Below are 9851 nucleotides of genomic sequence, written 5' to 3'. Positions count from 1 at the left end.
CCCGACCTTAGGTTTTACAGGGGGGTGCGGGCACCGGCAATGTGCCCCGACGCCTCCCCCTCCTCTCGAACCCTCACGCCTCCCACTCACCGGGTGCTGCAGCTCTCGCTCCTCGGCTTCCTCGGGACGGGCGGGGCTCTCCTCTTCTCACGGGAGCCTCGCTCCCTGCAGCACTTCTCCCCGGGGCTCTCCCTTCACATGGGAGCCCCGGCAGGCAGCAGCTTCCGCCTGCCTCTCTGTCCTGCCCCCGGCCTGCCTGACTTCCGGGTCGCGGCTGCGGGGGCGGGACTTCCGTCGGGCCGCGCTCTGGTTGGCCGGCCTGACAAACCACTTCCGGGTCGTCGCGGGCAGCGCGGCGACCCGTTCCAGGCACTTTTAGGCGGGGGCTGAAGTTACCGAGGGGTCGGCACCCTCGCAGTAAAAGTGAAAAACGGACGGCAAGGTCCCTGGCAGGGTGGGCACCTGCCAGGCGACAAACCACTCGAGAATAAGCGAGGTGGCACTCGCTTGGGGCGGCCAATGCCGGGTGGGCACCGGCCTCTTCAAATAAAGCGCTTCCCAGCGCTACAAGCCATGAGAAAGCGCTCCAAAGCGCTATGGCAGAACAAAAGCGCTTCCAAGCGCTAAGAGGCAATTCCAGCGCTCCCAGCGCTAGAGGACAGCCCCAAAGTCCAGCAAAAGTCCTCCAGGGGGGCAGGGGGGGCAAGGCTGGGCCCAGAGCCAGCACACTGGGTCTCCAGGCAGGGAGACACCCCAAGTGGCGGTCCTCTGGCCCAGCAGCAGCAGCAGCCCCCTCAGGATCCTGGAAGAGAACAACTTCAGTGGGGACACAGCCCCATTTTTATACAGCATTTCCCTTTGTCTGAAGGTGCAGAGTGGGGGCGGAACCAGTCGCAGCTGGTTCTTGAGTACTCTGTTTACCTCAGCCACCCTCTCTATTCACTGGCAGGGCTTGGGTCATTAGACACACCACAGGGGGGCGGAGCCAGCATTGTGTGGGGAAAACCCAGCCCATCCAGGACACAGGTACACTCCTCCCACACATCACTCATGCTAATCTCCCACTCACCACCGGGCAGACCCATCCAGACTTCCTGGAGCCTGGCATGCCAGCCAGCTCCAGCCAATCACACGCCAGGCATATTTTACACTAATATGCCAACTCCTGGAAATGGCATTTCTACATATGACACACTCATGCAACACACACCATTGCGAAGCATTCACTCTCACGAGTTCACACATACCAGACTCAAGCCTGTACACCCCACGCATCAGGAACTACCAGGGACACATACATTCCCCATGCATTCCTATGGGCGGGCAGGCCTAGCTCAGCACATGCACTCAGAGTGCGCACGCACTTTCCACTGGGACACAGTGAAAGTGCGCAGAATCCAAAAATCACCATCACCAGGTCACCATTTAACGGCAAAAAGTCTAGGGGTGAACCTGCCCTAAGGGCCAAAGTCCAACAGACATCATATGGGACGCCCTCAAAGCAACACTAAGGGGGAAACTAATCAACATCAAATCCAGGATGAACAGAGGCAGAAACAAGAAAATCTCCGAAATAGAGGAGGAGATAAAAGCACTGGAGAGAGGTCACTGCGCAAATATAACAGACAAGAACACACTCACCCTACTCACGCAAAAGAAAAACGAACTGAACAAGATCTTAAGCAAGAGAGCAGGATCCTGGTTAACAAAATTCAAATCAGTCAACCTGTGCGCAGCAAACAAAGCAGGGAAACAGCTGGCATCCTACCTAAAGGCAAAACAAAGGCAGCACACGATCGCAGCGATAACAGACCGAACGAACAAGTCCCAAACAACGAACAAAGGAATACTAGAAGTCTTCAGACAATTCTACCAAGAACTATACGCCGAGGATAAGAACCTGAGCAAAGACGCAGGACTAACTCTGCTCAATGACACCAATCTGCCAGAACTCAAAGAGGAGGAGAAGGAGCCGCTCGAAGCCGATATAACAGAAAAAGAGATTGAAACAGCAATAAGCCAGCTAAAACAGAACAAAGCGCCAGGACCAGATGGATACTCCACAACGTTCTACAAAACTTTCGGCCAACACATAAAAACGCTACTGGCACAAACGTACTCGACATGCATCCAGAACGGTAGGATGACGGAGTCCATGAGCGAGGCCAACATCACCATAATCCCCAAGGAGGGGAAAGACCCACAATATCCCCAAAACTACAGACCAATCTCGCTAATAAATGTTGACTGCAAAGTCTACGCAAAGATCCTGGCCAACAGACTAAACAGAGTTCTTCCAGACATCATCCACACCTCACAAGTGGGATACATCAAAAACAGGCTATCGCAGGACAACACAAGGCTACTGTGCCATCTGATCAACCACACAACACGGAGCAATGACCAAGCAGTCATGATAGCGCTGGACGCGGAAAAAGCCTTTGACAGAGTCTCGTGGCCCTTCCTAAGGAACTGCATGGGGAGATTCGGACTGGGGGAAAAATACATAGCAATGGTTATGGCCCTCTACAACAAACCAAAAGCAAAAATAGTGGTGAACGGAAGTGCATCCGAAACACTCACGCTGGGAAGAGGCACCAGACAAGGATGCCCCCTCTCCCCCGGCCTCTTCCTGCTGGCTCTAGAACCCCTTCTAGCCAGAATAAGAGACAACACAGGTATAACAGGCGTCAAGATCAAAGAGAAGACAGTCAAACTAGCGGCGTATGCGGATGACATCCTAATCACAACAGCAAACCCCTCCCCGTCAATAAAAGCGCTCATGGTCACAATAGGAGAGTACGCAGGAGCCTCAGGCTACAAACTCAACAAAGATAAATTGGAGTGCAAGCCAATGAATGTCCACACCACAAGAGAGGTCCTAGGAGACTCCGGACTGGCATGGCAGACGAAACCACTAAAATACTTAGGACTGCACTTTGGAAGGGACCTCACATCAACGCTCACGCACAACGAGGACCTCACACTGAAAAAAATAAAAGAAAGGCTAGAACTATGGTCGCCAAAATACATAAGCTGGTGGGGAAGAATAGAAACCATCAAAATGATGATAACACCAGCGATAAACTACACGCTAACAATGCTACCACTCCCAATGACAGAAGCTTTCCACAAGAAACTAGACCAGCTCATCAACATCTTCCTATGGAAAAACAAAAAACCTAGGATAAGCCTACATAAACTAAGACTGACAAAGGACCTTGGAGGCCTCAATCTGGCGAACTTCAAAACATACCAAACGGCCTGCCTGGCGAGACAGGGTATTGCCTGGATAGACGATATACAAACATACAAACCGGTCTGGCTAGAGGTAGAGAAAGACATCCTGGGAGGGCTCAAGCCAGTAGCCCTTCTAACAGCAAACAGACACCCCCAAAGGACCAACCCTATACTGAAACACACGAGGGAAGCGCTGATGAAAATAGACAGACGCATGACGCAGAAGTTGAAAGGTACAGCATGGGAATCTATCTGGTTCAATACAAAAATAACCTACCACGGCGCGACAATGCACAACGACATATGGATCGAGAAAGGAATCAGCCTCCCCAAACAGATGGAAACCAAGCGAGGACCGCTGACGTTCCAAAACTTACAGCAGCTACACGACCTCCCGAACCAAGAGCTCTACAACTTCCTCAAGATCAAGACCGCCATAACGAAAGCGAACTTACATAAAGAGGAACCAAGAATCATCAAATACATGCAAATCCTCAACTCAGCAGGCCACCAAACTGCAAAGATCTACAAGCTCCTGAGCCCCTCCACACTGGCGCAGAACAAGAAAATAACCAACACATGGGAAACGCTCCTGGGCAGGCAACTAAATGAAAAGGAACGGGCAAAAATGTGGAGCTCAGCGACAACAAACAAAGTCACCCCACAACTAGCGCAAACTAAGTATTGGCTCCTCCACAGGGCCTACTGGACACCGTCCAGGCTCCACAAGGTCGGCATCGCAGAGTCGGGCAAATGCTGGAACTGCCAGAAAGAAGAAGGCACCCTCGAACACCTCATCTTCAACTGTGCGAAAGTCAAGAGGTTCTGGACACAGATCAACGCCTTCATAAACGACATGCTCAAAGCTCACCTAACAATCAGCTTCGTAAGCCTGGCGACAGAACACCTGACCGCGAACCTAAAAAGTAGAGAAGAGAGAGAACTACTAGACTTACTCCTTACAGCAGCCCTTAAAATAATCCTGACTAACTGGAAGAACACAGCCAAAGCAAACTTTAAAACATGGATTAATTGGGTCACCTTCCTGAGAGGGGCAGACAACATCACAGGCAACTTCTCGAAAGAACACAACGCCAAAGTACACATGTGGGGCCCACTCGACGAGCACCTGAGGAAAACCCAGTAAAGGACAACGACCCCCCCCCCCCTCTCTCTCTCTCCCTCTTTCTCCTTTTTTTCTCCCTCCTCTTAACTGGGGGAAAACGAACGAAAAAGCGTGCATCCACAAATGGACTGTAGATAGAAAAAACCACCAATGTTATACTCCACCTATATATATATTTTTGTATGGTTCTTTATTCTTGCTGATGCCAATAAAAGCTTTTGAAATGAAAAAAAAAAAAAAAATGCTATAGGTGTCACATTTGCGAAAGTTATAACTATTGGCATGGTAAATGACAAAACTATTAATTTCGCTATTTTCAAAAACACAACCTAAATAAAAAATGTCATTTACAATACCAATAGCTCAAACTTTCCTAATACGAGACCTATTGCATTGCAAATGCTTGTTTCCTCATGTATTGCACCGTTTGCTACCTCTTGTACTTTGTTCACTCACGATTGTCACTTTTGCCTTATGTAATGTAACTTTTGCTTTTGTAATTTGTTCACTTGTAATGTTCTCATGTATCAGTTCTGTTCCTACTGTGAAGCGCTCCGACACCTTTGGGTAAAGTCCGCGCTATATAAAAACGCATAAATAAATACATAAATAAATGAGCTGTTGCAGCCATGATCCCAGTAATGCAGGAAGGTAAAGATAAGTTTCGTTTCTCTGTGTCTGTGTGTCCTCCTGTGTGTGCTGGGGCTTCTGGAGCTCTGTAAAGTGGGAGTGTCTGTGTGTCTCCTGTGTGTGCTGGGGCTTCTGGTGCTCTGTAAAGTGATCGTGTCTACGCGTCTCCCCTTGTGTGTCCCGGGCGCCCTGGTTCAGGTTGCACTGAGGTTTTTTTTACCCTAAATTGAGCCTTGCTCGCTCCTGATAAGGCGAAAAGCCTCAAACACGCCTGTCGCTCTCCTTTCGGTCCACCAAATAAAGCCTCTTTGTATTGTAATTCCAAGGATATAGCGCTTAAGTCCCTCGGACTGGACATCGGAGCATGCTACACTCACAGAGTGACCCTTCCTGAGCCCTGGTTTACGGAACAGCGGAGGCTTCGAAATACAGCAGCGCTGTAGACAGGAACGAAAGTGGAGGACGAACCTGGATCCGAAGGAAAGAGAAACTTACAAATGTAATATTCAACTTTACAAAGAAATGAGTCATAAAGAAAACGTTGGTTGAGTGAGAGGACCACATTTGAGATATAAACAGAGGTTTGCACAAAAGAATCCGCAGAGCCCGGAGGACAGGAGCGCAGGATTCCGGAGAGAGAGAGAGCTGCCCTTCCGCTCCCTCGAGGAGAGCCTAGGATCGCAGCTCCCTGAAAGTGATCAAGATGCCTGGTGAGGAAGTCCCAGCAGTCCTTTGAGATCATGGCTCCTCCCCCTCTCTTGCCCTCCCTAAAGAAGATCCGCAGCTCAAAGGGGTGGGTAGGCCCACAGGAGTTTTCGAGTTACCCCGGAATGGCACCCCCGTGTGTCTGCGCACGTGTTAGTGTGGATGTGTGTGTGCAAGCAAGGTGTGGCAATCACGTCCGCGCCTTCCCAGCAGCAGCAGAATCCTGTGAGTGGAACCCTATGACGTCACGAGCAAGGCCCTCCAATGGGATGTCACGCGGTCCGCATGGGAACCCGCTGCAGAATCCTGTGAGCGGAAGCCCTGTGACGTGCAAGGCCCTAGTGTGATGTCACGAGGTCCACACTAGCACCAGCTGAAGAATCCTGTGAGTGGAACCCCTGTGATAGGCCAGGCCGCGCCCTCCACTGTGATGTCACGAGGGCGGCGCTAAGTGCCGAGGGGGGGAGGCCTCCGCCGCAGCAGAGACAAGCAGAGGCCACTGACGGGGAAGAATGTCGGGTTGGATGGGATCGTCTTTGAGGTTCATCCCGGATCGTGTGTGTGACTAAATAGTTTTTTTCCTCTACGGGAAATTAAATTAAAACCGTGTCTCGCCTGCTCCCCCCCCCCTCCCCCCTTACACTGCAACACCTGTCATCGCCCATAAGCCAGTGATGTATGGTGATGACACGGTGAATAGTCTCTATTGTGACGTGTCTTTGGTATAAAAGGCTGGTAACCAGGCAGCAGCAGCATTGCACCCATGGGCACCGGACGGAGAGGACCACTGCTGGCGGCTGGAGCTGAGGCCCGCGAGAGGCAGAGGCAGCGGGGCCTGCCAGGCTCCACAAAGAAGTGGGTGGGGATGGGTCTAAAGGAACAAGGTGAGTATATAAACCAAACGAAAACTGAACTGAAAACCAAACTGAAACCGAACTTGAAACCAAACTGAAACCAAACTTGAAACCAAACTGATACCAAACTTGAAACTGACTTGAAACTGGCTTGATACTCAATTTCCCTTCCCTTCTCTTCCGATCAACTTTCCTTCGCTTCCATCTCTCTTCCCTTCCCTCTCCGATCTTCTCCCCTGCCCTTCTTCCCCTCACCCCTTACTCTCTTCTGTTCCTCTCTCCCTTCTTCTCACCCTTCCCTTACCCCCACCATTCCCCTTCCCTCTCTATACCCCCACCATGTACCCTCGCCCTTCTCGTTCCCTTCCCCTCTCCATCCAGCTTCACCTCTCCCTCTCCCTTCCCTTCACCCTCAACTTCTCCCTGCCCTCTCCCTTCCCCTCACCCTTCCCCTCTGCCTTCCCTCCTCCACCCCCTCACCCTCTCCCTACCCCTCCATCTTCCCTTCTCTCTTCCTCTCTCTTCACCCACACCCTTACCCTCACCCACACCCACACCCTCTCCCCTCCCCTAACCCTTGCCCTTACCCTCACTATTTCACCCTCACCCTTTCCCTCCTACTCTCCCTTCCCTTCACCCTCAACCTCTCCCTCCCCTCACCATTTTCCTCTGCCTCTCCCTCACTCTCTCCAATTCCCTCTTCCTTCCCCTCCCCTCTCCCTCTAGACCCCTCTCCCTTCCCTTCCCTTCCCTTTCCCCTCTCCCTCCATCTCTCCCACTCCCCTCCCCACCCCTCTGCCTGCCCCCTTTCCCCTTTCCCCTTCCCCTCTATGCATTCCCCTCTTCCTTTCCCACTCCCCTCTCCCTTCCCCTCTCCCTTTGCCTCGCCCTCCACCTTCCCCTCTCCCTCCATCCTCCCTTCTCCCTCCACCTTCCTCTCTCCCTTTCCCTCTCCCTTCCCTCCTCCATCCCCCTCACCCCTCTCCCTTCCCCTCATTCTTCCCTTCACCCTTCCCCTCTCCCTTCCCCTCACCCCCTCCCGCTTCCTTCTCCTTTCCCTCCCCCTTCCCTTCTATCTTCCTTTCTCTTCACCCACACCCTACCCTTCACCCACACCCTCTCCTTTCCCCTAACCCTCTCCCCTACTGTCACCCTTTCACCCTAACCCTTTTCTCTCCCTCTCCCTCCCCCCTTTCCCCTCTCCCGTTCCCCTGCCTCTCTGCATTCCCCTCTCCCCATTCGCCTCTCCCTTCCCCCATTCTTCCCTTCACCCTTCCCCTCACCCCTCCCTCTTCCTCCCACTTTCCCTCCCCCTTCCCTTCTCTCTTCCTCTCTCTTCACCCACACCCACACCCTTCCCCTCACCCACACATCTCCCTTCCCCTAACCCTCTCCCCTACCCTCACAGTTTCACCCTCACCCTTTCTCTCCCTCTGCCTTCCCCTCTCCCTTCCCCTCTCCCCTCTCCCTTCGCCTGACCCTCCAACTTTCCCTCACCCTCCACCTTCACCCTCTCCCTTCCCTCCCCCTCCCCGTCCCCTTCCCCCTCACCCTTCCCCTCATTCTTTCCCTCACCCTTCCCTCTCCCTTCCCTCCTACCTCCCCCTCTCCCTCATTCTTCCCCTCACCCTTCCCCTCTCTCCCCTCCTCCCCCTCCCCCTCACCTCTCCCTTCCCTCCTCCCTCCCCCTCCCCCTCTCCCTTCCCCTCATTCTTCCCCTCACCCCTCCCCTCTCCCTTCCCTCCTCCCTCCCCCCTCTCTCCCTTCCCCTCCTTCTTCCCCTCACCATTCCCTCCACCATCCCCCTCCCCTCTCCCTTCCCCTCATTCTTCCCCTCACCCTTCCCCTCACCCTTTCCATCCCCCTTCCCCCCTCCCCTCTCCCTTCCCCTCATTCCCCCCTCTCCCTTCCCCTATCCCTTTCCTCCTCCTCCCTCCCCTCTCCCTTCCTCTCATTCTTCCCCTCACCCTTCCCTCCTCCCTCCACCCCCTCCCTTCCCTCATTCTTCCCCTCACCCTTCCCCCTCTCCTTCCTCCTCCCTCCCCCTCCCACTCTCCCCCTCACCTTTCCCCTCTCCCTCCCCTTACCTCCTCCATCACCCTCACGCTCTCCCTTCCCCTCACTCTTCCCCTCACTCTCCCATCACCCTCCCTCTTCCCCTCTTCCTTCCCCTTTCCCTACCCCTCCCTTCTCTCCCTCTCTCTTCACCCTCTCCCTTCCCCAAACCCTCTCCCTACACTCACCTTTTCACCCTCACCCTTTCCCTCTTACTCTCCCTCCCTCCCCCTCACCCTTCCCATCATTCCTTCCCCTCACCCTTCCCTCTCCCTTCCCTTCTCCCTCCCCCTCCCCCTCTCCCTTCCCCTCACATTTCCCTCTCCCTTCCCTCCCCCTCACCTCTCCCGTCCCCTCATTCTTCCCCTCATCCTTCCCCTCTCCCTTCCCTCCTCCCTCCCCTTCCCCTCATTCTTCCCCTCACCCTTTCCATCCCCCTCCCCTCCTCCATCCCCCTCTCCCGTCCCCTCATTCTTCCCCTCACCCTTCCCCTCTCTCTTCCCTCCCCCTCACCTCTCCCGTCCCCTCATTATTCCCCTCATCCTTCCCCTCTCCTTCCCTCCTCCCTCCCCTTCCCCTCATTCTTCCCCTCTCCCTTCCCCTCTCCCTTCCTCCCCCCTCTCCCTTCCCCTCATTCTACCCCTCACCCTCTCCCTTCCCTCCTCCCTCCCCTCCCCTCTCCCTTCCCCTCCTTCTTCCCCTCACCTTTCCCTCCTCCCTCCCCTTCCCCTCATTCTTCCCCTCACCCTTTCCATCCCCCTCCCCTCCTCCATCCCCCTCTCCCGTTCCCTCATTCTTCCCCTCACCCTTCCGCTCTCCCTTCCCTCCTCCCTCCCCCTCCCCTTCCCCTCATTCTTCCCCTCACCCTTCCCCTCTCCCTTCCCTCCTCCCTCCCCCCCTCTCCCTTCCCCCTCTCCCTTCCCCTCATTCTTCCCCTCACCCTTCCCCTCTCCCTTCCCCCTCCCTCCCCCTCCCCTCCCTCCCTTCCTCTCCTTCTTCCCTCACCTTCCCTCCTACCTCCCCCTCCCTCTCCCTTCCCCTCATTCTTCCCCTCACCCTTCCACTCTCCCATCCCTCCTCCATCCCCTCACCCTTCCCCTCACCCCTCACCCCTCCCTTCTCTTCACACACACCCTTCCCCTCACCCTTCCCCTCTCCCTTCCCCAACCCCCTCTTCCCCTACCCTCACCCTTTCACCCTCACCCTTTCCCTCTTACTCTCCCTTCTCTTCAACCCTCAAC

This window comes from Lissotriton helveticus, chromosome 4_1 (genome assembly GCF_964261635.1).
Source record: "Lissotriton helveticus chromosome 4_1, aLisHel1.1, whole genome shotgun sequence".
NCBI classification, from domain to species: Eukaryota; Metazoa; Chordata; class Amphibia; order Caudata; family Salamandridae; genus Lissotriton; species Lissotriton helveticus.
This window is presented reverse-complemented; position numbering follows the sequence as displayed.